General features: G+C 47.5%; 1 protein-coding gene and 1 long non-coding RNA gene across 2 annotated transcripts in view; both read right to left on the reverse strand.

The window, feature by feature from the left end:
- ZKSCAN8 (zinc finger with KRAB and SCAN domains 8) overlaps positions 1 to 1105 on the reverse strand; it is a 60847-nt gene extending 59742 nt beyond the window's left edge. Inside the window, exon 1 of the mRNA XM_057304970.1 lies at positions 466 to 1105. The gene's annotated coding sequence lies outside the window, so the exon portion shown is untranslated. The remainder of the gene's footprint in view (positions 1 to 465) is intronic.
- Positions 1106 to 12680: 11575 nt separating this feature from the next.
- Positions 12681 to 14601, reverse strand: LOC130542244 (uncharacterized). The gene is made up of 2 exons (XR_008956669.1): positions 13786 to 14601; positions 12681 to 13069 (listed from the first exon to the last, which is right to left on the reverse strand). It is a non-coding gene; the product is annotated as an uncharacterized LOC130542244 (long non-coding RNA).
- Positions 14602 to 16301: the final 1700 nt, after the last annotated feature.

A 16301-nucleotide genomic window follows, 5' to 3' on the forward strand; every position in this document is an offset into this window, starting at 1 on the left:
TTTACAACTCTATCTTCCAGGGCAAGAATTTCCTGGAGTAGTTATGTCATGTTGATAAAGATAGTGGAATAGTGTCATACCTAGTGTAGACGAATAGTAAAGTCACCTTAACCTAGGTAGGTAGTACACAGTGTGGGTGTAGATAGTTTCGGTCTCCCATGGAATAGCAGACTTAAGCAGGGCCTGTTTAAACGTGGACTACTACTTCATCAGCATGGGGGGCCGTGGTGAAGGTCACGGGCTGTGGACTCTGGACAACCTAGGCTTGAATCTTGTCATGTTCTCTTACGTGTTGTGGCTTAACTTCTCTAAACTGCTATTTCCCCCGCTGCAAAAACCTTACCTTTTTTTTTTTAAACGTATTATTCTGAAATAATTTTGAATTTAAAGAAAATTTCTCCAAATGGTGCAGACAAGTCCCTATACCCTTCGCTCAGCTTCCCTTAGCGTTAACATCTTACTTACATAACCGCAGCACAGGAACAAGACCAGGAAAGTAACTGGTTAACTAAACCTTCTACGTGGGGTTGTCCTGAGGGTAACTCCGATGGCATTAGATTCAGAGCTCGCCTCTGCTAAGATCTCAGTACAGGCTACCGTTCTCGCCGTGACCCCGTCATCTGGGCGCTGGTTTCGGGGCCCTGCCTCGGTTTCCCGGCACAGAACTCAGGACCACGCACGGAGGCCCCTCTCGCGTCTCCTGTGCGCCTCGCACCTGCTACCCGCTCGGCATCCTTGCAACACACCTCCACTTCCCGGGTCCTAAGGATTCAGCGAGGGGATTCTGGAGTGGACTTGCAGAAAGCCAGCTTCAGGAACCACTCAGAATGAAGGACAAGGGGACTCGCAGCAGTTCACATCTACCGAAGAACGAGGCAGTACGGCGACAGAGCCAGCCATTCCCCGTCTCCGCACCGACCGGCAAGCGCAGCGATCCGGACTTGGGAAGCTCTGGCTGTCCGCCCGCACGCCGCAGGGGCCGGAATCCCGGGGAGGACCGCACACACGCCGCCGGGGCCGAGCCGGGAGGGGGTCCCGGGCCGCGGCGCCACGCTCTCCAGACGCGAGTCTCACCCGGCCCGGCCGCCCGCAGAGGTGCACCCGCCAATCCCACCCGGCCGGCGCCGCTTCCGGCGGAGACGAGGGACCCCGGCGCGCTGGGGGCGGGGAGCCGGGGCGCGGCACGTGGAGCCGACCGGCAGTCCGGACGCGAGTCTCACCCAGCCCGGCCCGGCCGCCGGCAGAGGTGCGCCCGCCAATCCCGCCCGGCCGGAGCCGATTCCGGCGGAGACGAGGGACCCCGGCGCGCTGGGGGCGGGGAGCCGGGGCGCGGCACGTGGAGCCGACCGGCCGTCCGGACGCGAGTCTCACCGGCCCGGCCGCCCGCAGTGGTGCACCCGCCAATCCCGCCCGGCCGGCGCCGCTTCCGGCGGAGACGAGGGACCCCGGCGCGCTGGGGGCGGGGAGCCGGGGCGGGGCACGTGGAGCCGACCGGCCGTCCGGACGCGAGTCTCACCGGCCCGGCCACCGGCAGAGGTGCGCCCGCCAATCCCGCCCGGCCGGCGCCGCTTCCGGCGGAGACGAGGGACCCCGGCGCGCTGGGGGCGGGGAGCCGGGGCGCGGCACGTGGAGCCGACCGGCCGTCCGGACGCGAGTCTTACCCGGCCGGGCCCGGCCGCCGGCAGAGGTGCTCCCGCCAATCCCCACCGGCCGGCGCCGCTTCCGGCGGAGACGAGGGACCCCGGCGCGCTGGGGGCGGGGAGCCGGGGCGCGGCACGTGGAGCCAACCGGCCGTCCGGACGCGAGTCTTACCCGGCCCGGCCGCCCGCAGAGGTGTGCCCGCCAATCCCGCCCGGCCGGCGCCGCTTCCGGCGGAGACGAGGGACCCCGGCGCGCTGGGGGCGGGGAGCCGGGGCGCGGCACGTGGAGCCGACCGGCAGTCCGGACGCGAGTCTTACCCGGCCCGGCCGCCCGCAGAGGTGTGCCCGCCAATCCCGCCCGGCCGGCGCCGCTTCCGGCGGAGACGAGGGACCCCGGCGCGCTGGGGGCGGGGAGCCGGGGCGCGGCACGTGGAGCCGACCGGCAGTCCGGACGCGAGTCTTACCCGGCCCGGCCGCCGGCAGAGGTGCGCCCGCCAATCCCGCCCGGCCGGGGCCGCTTCCGGCGGAGACGAGGGACCCCCGGCGCGCTGGGGGCGGGGAGCCGGGGCGCGGCACGTGGAGCCGACCGGCCGTCCGGACGCGAGTCTTACCCGGCCCGGCCGCCCGCAGAGGTGTGCCCGCCAATCCCGCCCGGCCGGCGCCGCTTCCGGCGGAGACGAGGGACCCCGGCGCGCTGGGGGCGGGGAGCCGGGGCGCGGCACGTGGAGCCGACCGGCCGTCCGGACGCGAGTCTTACCCGGCCCGGCCGCCCGCAGAGGTGTGCCCGCCAATCCCGCCCGGCCGGGGCCGCTTCCGGCGGAGACGAGGGACCCCGGCGCGCTGGGGGCGGGGAGCCGGGGCGCGGCACGTGGAGCCGACCGGCAGTCCGGACGCGAGGGGCGGGGGCCGCGTGGGTGTCGTCCTCGCCGCCCGCCTGGGGGAAGAAGGGGTTGTGCGCCGCCTCGCGCTCCTGGCCTGCCTCCCCGGCCGCGGCCTCTGCGCTCCCGGCGAGCGCCCTGCCCGGAGGCGAAGCTGAGGTCCGCCGTGCTGGGCGCTGCGCCGAGCGTCCCGCTCTCAGCCCAGAAGCAGCGAGGGGCCGGGGACCCGCTCGAGCCCGCACGGCGCGCACACGGAGACACCGCGCGCAGCGAAAGTGGCGTCATTTCTGGGTTTGCTGTATCTCCTGAAACTTCAAGGCAGAACTGCTGCATGACCCTTTACATGCGTACAGTGAACTGAGTGCCCAGGGGTGTCTCGGAACCGGTGCCTGCGCCACGAACATGGTTCTCGGCCTAGGCTTGCAGTCCAGTGCTTCACGGCTTCTGCTGTGGAGTCGGGCGGACTTTCTACTGGAATCCCGAGTTCTCCGATTATTAGCTGAACTCTCCCGAAGTCGTTTCTTCTACAAATCGGAAAGGACAGTACTTCATAGACGTGTTCTGATGAATTAGGAAATGCCGCATTGCTGTTACAACGCTTAGGAGCTTGATATTTTCGTACGGACTACAGTAAAAACCACTTAGTAACCGGATTTCTTGCCGTTTTCTAGGCAGTGAGCCCCTTGAGGTTATCCTCTTCATTTTTCTATTACTGAGCTGTATTTTGCAGAGGCGTAATTCATTTGTTCCAGGGATCAGTTACTCCTGGGTGAGTGGTGCAGAAAATGTTAGAGACATTACAAAAAGTTTAAGAGAACTGAAATCCCAGGTAGAGAACAGGGTCTGGAAAAAGCGGTTTATACAAGAATCTTCTACTCTGGAAGTTCTTTAAGTTGGTGGGTGGAGTGGGAAGCAGAGAACCACTGATGCACTTGGCAAACTTACAGGACTAGCAGAGAACCTGCCTGAAAGGTAACTAACGAATAAGACTTCAGTGTCGAGGAGGCACATAGATGACCTGCGACAAAGCAGATCACCCCTGTAAGAACAGAGATAGATTGGAAAGGTAGTTATGACTGAACTGAAGACTGATGGTAGAAGAGTGAGGTTGGTGTTGAGGGTTCTTGCAGTTTGAGATGTGAGAATGAGCATCTGCTGTGGTGGGGCAGGAGCTCAGGTTAGAGAAGGAAAGGTAGGACATCTCTTTCAGCTCCTCTAAATCCTCTGTGCTGTCCTGAGCCACTTGCTCCAAGACAGATGTCCTTTAGCTGGATTTGATTGCTTTTCTTTGATTTTGCTTTCTTCCTCTTAAATTCTGCTTTCTTATCTGGTACCCAGGCTGTCCTCACCAAAGGTATAAGTATTATTTCTGGAATATTATCAACATCTGGATGGCAGGGATCTATCTTATCTTTCTTTGTATTTTCTGTTGAGTTGTATTAAATGATTAGGAAGTATGTTTTTAGTTGGTTGGTTGGTATTAAAGCCTGAATAATTTAAGGACATTGTGGAAGGAAAATCTGTATAGCTTTACAAAAGCATTAATTAAGCCTAAGATTTTATTTTGGGGTGTTCTAATGACGTCTTAGACAAAACAAGGGTACTTGACACTTGTATCAGGGAAATGTTAAATTTTCCCTGCCTTAGGAATTCTCCTAGAAGACTCAGAGGAATCTTCCTGAACCATAGCTCTATTCAAGATCAGGTTGACTAAGGAGTTAAAGACTCTAGCAAACTTGATCCCTAAGATACAGTCTCCAAAAGCCAAATAACCTCTACTAGTAAAAGAACGGGGCCAGACTAGGGTGCAAGAATCCTGGCAGTAGTGGAATAAGTCTATTGACCAGAACTTCTGCTAGTGCTTCAGGTAGTAATGTTAGCAGGAAATGAATGTCTGGACCCAAAAATCTCTGAGCTGACTCTAGGAACATTGCTGTTAGTGACCGAGGTCCAAGATAAACATCAAGGAGCAGCTTATAAAGGCGCTGGAGCAGTTCTTGACCATCCTGTCCAAAGAACTCTAGGCCTGTGTGCATGAGAAGCATCCATATTGTGGAGGAAGTGAGTGTGCTGGGAAGCTTTAGGAAAAGAGTCTGATGATCTGGGATACTGGGTGAGAAAAGAGCTGCAATCTGGGTAGGACAGTTGAGGATGGTGGGGAGGGGACATGGATGCAAAATAGGAATGAGTGGATTATTACTGAGCTAAGATCTTCCCTGTGGTTCCAAGTCTGTCTCTTACTCCTTGCTATCCGCTTTCCTATGCTTGAAGACCAGATGAGCTTCTGGTTCCTAGGTCTCCTGTTCTGTGTCCCTTGGTTAAACTACTTGTGATTTATAAATTGTTTCCAACTCCCAGTGTGGTTCCCTCAAAAGCTCAACTGTATCTAATTTTCTCCAGGTGCCAGCTTGTTGCCTTCGACAGATAATGTTTTTAAAGAGAATAGTGGGCCATAGGTCTTGGAGTTTCCAACTCTTGGCTTATGGAAACACAGCTTTGCTGTCAATCTTAGAGATTCAGTCCCCTACCAGAAGGGGGTAAGAAGCACAATTTACCTTGAAGTCACCTTTGGTCAGACCATCTTTCTAGAGTACTTCTCCTGACCCCCATTTTGTATTTGTCAAAGGTGTAGTCAAGAATTTAAAACCAGATACTTTTACCCTGGTCTGGGGAGGTCAGTGAAGGTTTCCTGGGAGTCACTGAGCTTTAAATGGACAGTGGGCCTTAGAATAGACAGGGAAGGAGAATCATATGGGGAGGAAGAATTTGGAAAATTGAGTCGTCTGTATAGGTCTTCCATAAAATTCACTAAAGTGTAACAAACATTTACATAATAGACTCATCAGCCTTAATGAGAGTTATCGAATCAGCAGAGAACAGTGAAAACTTCTTGAAATGGGGGAACTGGATTCCCTTACTGGCTTAATAACTTCTAGCACCCCAGCCTTAAGGTGCTTATGACTCATCAAATGAGAAACAGAGGCATGGATCCTTGGAGTCTCTTGTGCTGTCCTGAAATGTTGAGGATCTTCTGTATTTAGTAAATTCCCAAATGACGAAGATTTGTCTCCACCCTTCTTAGTAAAAACTCTGTCCGTGACTTGTTTCAGGACCAGCTTCAGTATTAATTGGACTTTCCTGATGGTTTCTATTTGACTGTTTCTTCTTCTTTTTCAGATTTCTATTGGATCATATCATCCATGGCCATTGTCCCCAGTTTCTCCAGTCCACTGTCTCTCCCTCCTCTGTCCCTCACATAATGTTGCATTGACCTATGGTGATGGATTTACTCTAACACTTCATAGCCCTTGCTAATTCACTACTATTTCTGTTCATTCAGCTTCCAATCCCACATTTTCTTTGATTCTCCTTTTAAATCTTATCATTCTTTTCTCATCTTTATAATGAGTAGAATAATCTAGTAAAGAGGAAATAGGATTTGGAATCAGAATATCTGGTACTGGAGTCTGTGATTTACCAGACATCTTAGGGACAATGCACCAGCAGAGAACTCTAAAGCTTCCTAGTGTGCTCATTTCCTCTTCATATTTATTGCTGTGTAACAAATTACCCCCATCTTAAACTTCCCTATGGTTTCTGTGGGTTAGGAATTTGAAGTGGCTTAGTAGAATGTTCTGGTTCCGGGTTTCTCAAGAGGTAGTGGTCAAGATGTTGGCTGGGCTGCAGTCATCTGAAGAAAGCTGAGGATTGGCTTTCAAATCACTTCCCTCACATGGCTCTTGGCAGGATGCCTGAGTGTCCTCACAGTGCGGCAGCTGGTTTCTCCCAAAATGAGTAATCCAAAACACCAAGGACGCTGTAATGCTTTCCGTGACCTAGTTTCTACCACCACTCCCATCATATTCTGAATTTTGGAAGTATGTCACTAGGTCCAGCCAAAATTCAAGGGGAGGGAAATTAGTCTCCATCGTTTGGATGGGGTTGCGTCAAAGAATTCATGGTTATATTTTACATCACCACAGGCTAGTTACTTAATCTCTGTGAGCTTCTGTTTCTTCACCTCTGAACGGAGGACAAAAATAATACCTACCTTACAGGAATGAGTTGTGAGGTTAAATGAAAGTATCTTTTGAAAGTATTTTATATACATTATAACTCTCTAATGCTCTCGTAATTTTCAGCGTCATCATTGCCAAAGATCTACTGTTCTCATCTGTGTCCTGGATCTCTACTGTGTTAGTGTTCTCTCTCTTGAACTGACCCTGTTTAACTGTGGTTGATTTAGGTTGACCCATAGTATATAAACTGGAACATGCTTAAATCATCCTTTGCTCTTTCCCTTAGGTGTCTGTCTCAGATAAGAAGTTTTATCTGTGTAGTCTGTTTACTTTAGGTGACAAAGTAGTACCAATAAGTTTGCTCTAAAGAAGCAAATATTTAGGGGCACCTGGGTGGTTCAGCCATTAAGCATCTGCCTTCGGCTCAGGTCATGATCCCAGGGTCCAGGGATCGAGCCCCCCATCAGGCTCCCTGCTCGGCGGGAAGCCTGCTTCTCCCTCTCCCACTCCCCTTGATTGTGTTCCCTCTCTCGCTGTCTCTCTCTGTCAAATAAATAAAAGATCTTAAAAAAAAAATAAGCAAATATTTAGAGAAATACACATAGGCAGTATTAACTACATAATCTGCAGGACTAGTGCAAAATGAAAATGTGGGGCCCTTTGTTCAAAAAGCAGGAAAAACGTATTGTTAAAGGTATTAAAATATAAGGCCTGTTTATCCCTTACCATGGGCTCTCATGACTCATCACTGAGTTGTTATTTAATATCATTTAAAGTAAACAAAGATAAAAATTTTAATTATGGAATTTTGCTGTTCACCTTTATATTGTACAAGTTTTAAATGCAAATATAACAGCATTAGGAATCACCAAATTATACACAATTCATATTTTGTAGTTCCTATGTGCATATGTGTTTCAGATCAGTGGAAATGCTGTACAGGGTGACTTACCACTTCTTGACAGGTATACATTCTGTCAACTCTACCGTTAGCTGCTGAGGACTAAGGAGAAAGAAAAAGGTGGCAGTGTGTTGGTCTCTTCCCTTTCGCTTCTGTGATCGTCTCCAGTAAGTGGCTGCCCAGCAGAGGGAAGTAACACAAGTAAGAACATGGTGGGTTCCTCGTTCCTGTTTCTTAGACCCTGCCATTTGCTAGCTTTCCGAGTTATGAGCAAGTTCTGGTTCCAGCAAGAAAGTATGGTCTCACCTGGCTGTTAGCACCCCAGCTTACGCAGGTGCAGATATAACATGCCTACCTTGTACATGTAGGGGCAGGAAATTTTCTCTTCGTCCCTTCTAGGTTCTTTGGCTGGTCTATTAACTAAATTTACCTAAGACAGATTAACAGGAGAAAAGCAAATTTAATTATGTACATGCAGGAGTCCCAAAGATATGAGACTCATGGGCAATTTAGGCAATTGAGGTTTATATGCCACCCTGAGCCAAGGAATGGGAGAGGGGCCGGGGACTTCAAAGGGGAGGATTATTCACAGGATGATGAGGAGATGTTTGGTGATCAGATGTTTGCCATGGCATGCAGTTAAGTCTTTCAGATAAAAATGTTATGTCTGTGGGGTGCCTGGGTGGCTCAGCCGTTAAGGGTCTGCCTTCGGCTCAGGTCATGATCCCAGGGTCCTGGGATGGAGCCCCCCATCCAGCTCCCTGCTCAGCGGGAAGTCTGCTTCTCCCTCTCACACTCCCCTTGCTTGTGTTCCCTCTCTCGCTGTCTCTGTCAAATAAATAAAATCTTAAAAAAAAAAGTTATGTCTGGTAATAGCTCTTTTTCTGGTACAGACCCCCTATCTAAATTATTTTAAGTAGTTAATGGAGAGGTACGTGTTTTTCCTGAGTCTTCTGGGTCTTCATTGCCTTCAGCTTAACATAATCCACAAGCCAAAGTGGTGTACTTTGGGGCAGCCTATTCTGCTCCCCTTCATAGTTAGAGACTCACTGAACTCCCATGAGTCATGGATCCACTGGAATTTTGTGCTCATGGGGGATTACAAATGCTATACATGAATGGGAGGGCAAGACATACCCTCTGTTCAGGTGCATGCATTATTGTCCTGTCCTTCACATATAAAACACAAGCTCAAAGATAAAATTTAGAATCTCAAGACTGTACCAACAGTATTAAACCAAGTTCAGGACCTTCTGAAAAGCAGGACCCCTCTGAGCCCTCGGGTCCTGTGTTACTGCACAGGTAACAGATCTTGGAAGCTGGCGCTGCACATCTGGCAGACTCAGTGGGGAGACTTCCAAGGAAGGCAATTGTGAAGAAGTCTTCCAACAGACAGGTGATAAATGTAGGAAAAATTTCCCCTGGAATTTAAATCTTTAAACACAGGAGAAACCATACTGGATAAAAACTTATAATTGTGGTGAGTGCGGGAAAGCCTTTATTCAGCATTCCTCACTTTCTGGACATCAGAGACCTCACTCACTCTGGGGAGAGATTTTATCACTGTAGTAAATGTGAGAAAACCTTTATTCAATTCTCTCATCTTTTTGGTCACCTGAAAATCCATGCTGGAGTGAAGGCCTATAAATGTAAAGAATGTGAGAAAGCTTCCAGTGCAACCACTGGCCTTATTTATTAAGAGAGAATTTGCACAGGAGAGAAACCCTATGAATGTAATAAATGTGGAAGAGGTTTCCAGGAGAGTTCACCTCCAGTAAGCCCTCAGACTGCTCCTGTGGATGAGAAGTTCTAATAATGGGCTACCTATTTAGGCAAATTCATTAAGAATTCAGGCCTCTTTCAACAGATAATATGTTTTGGAAAAGGATGTTATGGGACGAAGCATGAGAAAGAAGCATGTCCTCCAGACACGGCAAATTTCTTCCAATGTCAGACCCTTGTATACAGATGATCCCTTAAAATAGCCCTTTCTGTGGAATCTGACGTACTCATGAGCGCGAAGGTACAGAACTGTTGAATCATGTCATACACCTGAAACTAATGTTACACTGTATGTTAAAGATACTTGAATAAAAAAAAATAAAGGGATATGATTTTTTAAAAAAAGCTTTTTCTAGCCAAACCCTCATAAACATTCTTTGCAGTGTGAGAAACACCAATAGTTTAAAGGTATAACCATGGTCTCTGGATGAATAACTGTTGGTCTGGAGAATCCTGCATCTTTACCTCAAAACATTATAACTGCTGACAAGTTATTTAATTTCTTTATGCCCAGAATTTTTTCAATAAAATGTGGATGACAACTACTATTTACCAAGGATATTATGAAGATAAAAGAAGGTAACGAGGCATTTTGAATATATATATTCTTGTGCTGATATAAGAAAGTTGTACTACTCTGCCAAATCAAAAAAGAGCAAAATAAAGAGTATGACTACGAGAAGAGAAATAAGAATAAAATACATACTAAAACCTCACAAATACCGCTTGAGAAACAATTACAATTATTTCCATAATATGAACCAAAATATTTTCCCGAAGCATAGATTATAGAATGTATGTTACTATGCTTTTATAAAACTTGCAGATTCAGAAGACATAAACTTTATTGTCTTTGCAACCAAATATTTTTTCTTTTAAAAATGGGGAGTATCAGTGCTTTCAGATGGGAAAAAGGAGCTATAATTTTTAAAGACTTTTTTAATTTCAGGAGACAAAATAAAACTTGGGTCTATAAGAAGTTATGTCTGAAACTGAGAAACTTTGCACTGATAGGAAAAGAATAAAGGAGGAATCATTTTTAAATCCAATTTTGTTATACACCATGAATTAAAAATTCTATGTTATCATCATTATTATTAATTGAAAAGTTAATGACGTGAATAGTAAGATTTGGAAAAATAGATTTCATGTCAGGATGAGTCGATTTCAAGATGCTGATACTTAAAAAGTAGTTCTCGGGGGGGGGCGGAATATAGTTCTCCATGTGTTTTTATTCAGACATAATGGACATCAAACACTGTGTCAGTTTAGGGTACACAACATTGATCTGATACACTTACTTATATATTGCAATATGATTAACATTAGCTAACACCTCCATCATGGCACATAATTATTTTTTGTGATGACACATTTAAGATCCAATCTCTCAGCAACGTTCAAGTATATAATATAGTACCGTTAACTACAATCACAATGCTTATTAGATTCCCAGAACTTATTAATTTCTAACTGCAAGTTTGTAGCCTTGACTGTCTTCCCAATTCCTCCACTTTGAGCTGGTAACCACCATTCTACTCATTTTTACAAGTCAGCTTTTTAAAATTCCACATACAAGTGGTGTGATACAATGTGTCTTTGAATTACCTCACTTAATACAGTGCTCTCAAGTTCCATCCATGTTGTCACAGATGGCATGATTTCCTTCTTTCTCATGGCTGAATAATATTCCATTGTACTCTATTTATTCATCTATCAGTGGACACTTAAGTTGTTTCCACGTCTTGGCTATTGTGAATGATAAACATAGGAGTGTAGATATCTTTTTGATACCCTGTTTTCATTTATTTCCTTCTGATATACATATATAGAAGTGGGATTGCTGGACCATATGAGAGTTCTATTTTAAGTTTTTGAGAAACCTCCCACTGTTTTCCATAGTGGCTGCACCAATTTACTTTCCCACCCACCATGCATAAGGGTCTCTTTTCTCCACATCCTCACCAACACTTGTTACTTCTTGTCTTTTTGCAAAATACCAGCCGTTCTGACTGGTGTGAGGTAATATTTCATTGTGGTTTTGATTTGCATTTCCCTGATGATTTGTATCTCTTGGCCATCTGTACGTCTTCTCCAGAAAAATGTCTATTTACCTCCTCTGCTTGTGTTCTATTTATTTTATTTAAGTAAGCTCCATTCCCAGTGTGAAGCTGGAACTCATGACCCTGAGATCAAGAGTTGCATGCTGTACTGACTGAGCCAGCTAGGTGCCCTGCCTGTGTTTTAACTGGATTGTTTTTGTTGTTGTTACTAAGTTGTATGAGTTCTTTATATGTTTTGTCTTTTTTATTTTTTAATTTTAACTTTTTCATTTTTAAAAAAAGCCTTTATTTATTTGACAGAGAGAGCACAAGCAGGGGGAGCAGCAGAGGGAGAAGCAGGCTCCCCACTGAGCAGGGAGCCTGATGTGGGGCTTAATCCCAGGATCCCAGGATGATGACCTCAGCCAAAGGCAGACGCTTAACCGACTGAGCCACATAGGCGTCCCTGTATTTTGCCTTTTTTTAAAACAATATTTTTTTTAAGTAGGCTCCACACCCAGCATGGGGCCTATACTCACAACCGTGAGATCAAGACCTGAGCTGAGATCAAGAGTCACTCAACTGACTGAGCCACCCAGGAACCCTGAGTTCTTTATATATTTTGGATATTAACCTCTTATCTGATAGATGGTTTGCAGATATTTTCTCCCATTCTATAGGCACAGAGTTGGGGGGTGAGGTGGGCAAGGAAAGAGATGAATAAAGCAACTATCAAAAAGGGATTTGGACTGAACAATGAGAATAACAATGGGTATCAAAAGTGGAAGAAAGTGAAAATAAAGTCTGGGGATGGCAGTAGAAAATAACAGAGAAAAATTACTTTTTTAAAAGATTTTTTTTATTTTGAGAGAGAGTGTTGGGGGTAGGGTGGGATGGGGTGGAGGAAGGACAGAGAAGAGGAAGAGGGGGAGAAGCAGACTCCCCTGCTGAGTGCAGAGGCCAACACAGGGCTTGATCCCAGGACACTGAGATCATGACCTAAGCTGAAATCAAGATTTGGACGCTCAACCAAGTCACCCAGGTGCCCCTAAATAATTTGTTTTTAATTGTAGTCAGAACAGATAAAAATGCACTGAAATTAGAGGGAATGGGGGCAATGAAGAAATAATACTGAAGAGATCTATGATATTTTAGAATCATTTTTGACTTTTTAACTAAAGACAGCACGAACTAAAGGAAAAACCAAACAAACAGGGTTAGATGAGTCTGAAAGATTAGGTAGATGATGTAGCTTCCGTTACAAGGGCACAGTAAAGAGGTACAAAATGGCTTTAAATGATCCGTGAAATTCAGAAAAGGTCATTTTGAGACAAAAGATTAAGTTCTACTTCACAGGCCATGTACTAAATGTATAGTAGAGGTTAGGCCATGGTATTACATATGATGAAAATAAAATAGGTTTAAGTAAAGATAAATTTTATTTTATGAGAGCAGTCTGAAAAGGTTTTTAAATGAAGTTAGGAATGCTGGTGTACAACTTCCTCCTGCGGCTGACAACAGGGAAGACAGCATTCTGTTATTCTGTATCATGTCCTTTGTTAGTGCTATCCAAGCAGGAATTCGATACTTGAAAGGATAGGTATTCAGCATGGTGTTTCCATGTTTCAGGTGTTCCTAACGCTTTTCAACCTGGATAGCTAGCAGAACTTTCAACCACCCTCTCTCATCTTGCTCATGAATGGCCTGGAATTCTAGATGTTTCATGGACTGCAACAGTTGGTGGCTTCTGTGCTGCTTGGTGAGGAAATTCTGAATGCACTCCCATTCCACACGTACTGGCTACAACCTGGAAACAATTAAGATATGGTCGGGTTTGTGAAAGACTCAGTGAGTGAAGCAGAGTTACTATCTTAGAAGGACACCTTAGGGGACAATTCTCAGGGCGTAGAGAAAAAATGGACACACCGTCTGTTCCACCTTCAAGAACTAAAAAACAAACTGGAAAGCATGAGAGAATGAGAAAGGCTGACACTAATACATCTAGCCTGGCTGAGTGGAGACTGAAGCTCTACAAACTTGCTCCCATGGTTGTACCGATGCTTCTCCCTCGCTAGATGTTCATTTATTTAATCACACCTGCTATCCTCCGAACCCCCCACAGGATCGCTGCCTTCTCCGTTCTTTGGCTGATCCTCTAACATTTAGACCCGGAGCTCCTGGGCAGGATGATCTGGAACTGCTCCTTGCTGCGGCATCAACCACTGACTGCAAAGTTCCTAGAGTTGGTTCAGAGCCTCCCAGGGCCCAGGTGTCTCTTGGTAACAGAACTGCCTGAAGTTATGACCAGCAGCTACCTCTTGGTTGTGGGAGTTCTTTCTGCACAGCCTACATTCTTGGCTCCAGGTGTAGTTCTCCTGTCCCTTTGAGATTTTACAGCGGAGGCTGACTCCATTATTGGCTCTGTTTGAATAAACTTACTTCCCAGATCTCTGCTTCAAGGAGACTGTCTGTGGGGGTGAATTTTTTTGGCTACTCCTAAGGCAAAACAAATCATTAACTTACAGAAATGCTAAAGGTTGCAGAAAACTTTTACTGAGGTTAAAGTTGACTAGTCATCTTGAAACTGAATGAGGGCACCTGGGTGGCTCAGTCAGTTGAGTGTCTCACTCTTGGTTTCTTCGGCTCAGGTCATGATCTCAGGTCATGATCTCGGGTGGTGAGGGCTCAGCGCTCAGCCTGGAGTCGCCTTGAGATTCTCATTCCCTCCCCTTCCGCTCCCCGCCCCCCCATAAATACAATCTTAAAACAAAAACAAAAAACCTCACTAAAAGATTAATTCCAAAGGAGAACGACAATCCGGGTGAATTTTGTCATGTGTGACGGAAAGCACAAACTAGGCCAGTCAAAATTTATAATACGGAAAGAATGCGAAGCTTGACTACAAATGGGATGAAATGAAAAGATCAATCAAACATACTGGTGTTCTGCAGCGCAAGCCAATCTACACATACGACTTCTGATCCTGACCGGAAAACGGGCACCCTGTGCGCCGAGGTTCCCCCACATGACGACGCAGGTCTGAATGTCCTGGGTGATCACACGCCCCAGCTCTCCCGCGGGGACTCTGCCGCCGCCGTCTCTCCGGGACCCGAGCCTCGCACAGCCGGCGCCCGAGGGGAGACAACACCGGCGAACAGGGGGCGCCTCGCTCCCACCGGGGCCTGTGTGTGTGTGGGGTCCGTAGCCGCCGCCTCCATGTTGGAATTCTGTCCCTAACGCTCAGTAGCAGCCCCAGAGAAGTGAGAGGCGGACGCTGTGGACCTCGCCCTTGGCCGCTGTCCCCGCCTCCGGCCACGGAACGTCCCTCTCCGACCCAACACAAACCTGCCGGAAGCTGGGCAGCCACCAGAGTGGGAAACCAGCCGCTTCCGGCCTCTCGGGGAGACGCTATGTGTGGTAACCTTCGCACGGCCTCCGAGGGGCGGCTCCCCGGGGCACAGAGCCGCTTCCGGCCTCTCTGGGAGACGCTCCTCTCGGTGGTGGCCTCGCGCTCTCGGAAGTAACTTCCGCCCGGCCTCCGAGGGGCGGCTCCCGGGGCACAGAGCCGCTTCCGGCCTCTCTGGGAGACTCTCTTCTCGGTGGTGGCCTCCGACGGGAGGCGATGTGTTTTGAGTTGCGTGCCGTCATTCGCCTTGTGAAAAGCCAAAGATGTGCGAACCCCGTCCCCCACTTTAAAGTTGTGGTGCACGAGCGCCGTCTGTTTCGGTATTACGTCACGTGGTGAAACTGTCAGGGACATAATCAAGGTTAACAGTTAGGCACGAGGCCCGGAGCAGCGCGTATTTGAATCCTGGTTCCAGCATTTGCTGTCCATGTCTTTCGAGCAGGACACCCACAGCTCCGTTTTCTCAACCACAGAACGGGGCAGATAAACAGCGCTTGTAAAAGTCACGACACAGGATGCAGGAGCACAGTACGTGTGCAACAGGAAACTATGCGTTCAATACCACACACACAAACACACCCCATTACTTAGATGCTTTCAGGACATTTCTAGTTCAAGGTAATTGAAAAACAAATGCTAAGACATTTTTATAAAGCCTATTAGTGGAAGATTTAGTACGTTAGATTATCGTAATTCTACACGGGGTTGTTTGCTAGTTTTCAGATAAAGACATTATATATACAGTGGGATATTTAAGCCTTACATAGTTGCTTTTATTTTCACATTAGGGAGAACGTGCCTTGTCAAACAGGAAAAGAGTATACAGCAGGATTGGCCCTTGTGTCCTGAAATCACTGGTGAAGTTCCTACTTGTAGGATTTCTCTCTCCACTCTTCTCTAGGATACCAACCCTCTGGACACTGTCTTTTCTGGAGAGAAGAGCAGCCAGCAGTAATGAAACAGTTTCAGGACCTTTACCTTTAGTGCTAATTCCCTCAGCCCTCTTCCACAATTGTCAGTAGCCAGAGTACCCTGTTTCTTTCGAGAAAACTCCCCAGAACTGCAGTCTCTGGGCACTCACCCCAGGGAGGTGCCAAAACTGAGGCATATGTGGTAGTAAGAGCCTAGTTATGTGACTGTCTGTCTCCTCCAAATTTGAGGTTGAGTTCAATGTGACCACCTTCCCTTACCTCTAACCCCAACTTCTGCCTAATTTACTTCTCCTCTCCTGTCTTGTTGAATCTCTCTGGATTCTGGCCTCTTGCCTTGGATGTTCTCCTGGTTTACCTCCTGGCATGACCTCTGGACATAAGACTTTGGTGTACATATTGGAATGCCACCACTTCGCAGGTTCTTGTTTGACACTTTTTTAGTTTTGTTGTGTCTTCATTTAAAGGAATGTTCTGAAAGCTCTGTTGTGTATTGCTCAAACTATTCCACTTCAGGGCTTAGCCTACCTCTTCTGGAGGAGAATCATTAATCAGTGTTGATGATCACCTTCTTTACTGAATCGTCTCCCCTCCACACTGTAATCATGGTTACTTCCCAAGACAGTCCTTTTCTCCCTCTATCTCCATTGACTGCTTGACTTCAGCAGTCAACAGAAGACAGGAAAATCCTGTCTCACAGAAAG

This window comes from Ursus arctos, unplaced genomic scaffold (assembly GCF_023065955.2).
Source record: "Ursus arctos isolate Adak ecotype North America unplaced genomic scaffold, UrsArc2.0 scaffold_31, whole genome shotgun sequence".
NCBI lineage: Eukaryota > Metazoa > Chordata > Mammalia > Carnivora > Ursidae > Ursus > Ursus arctos.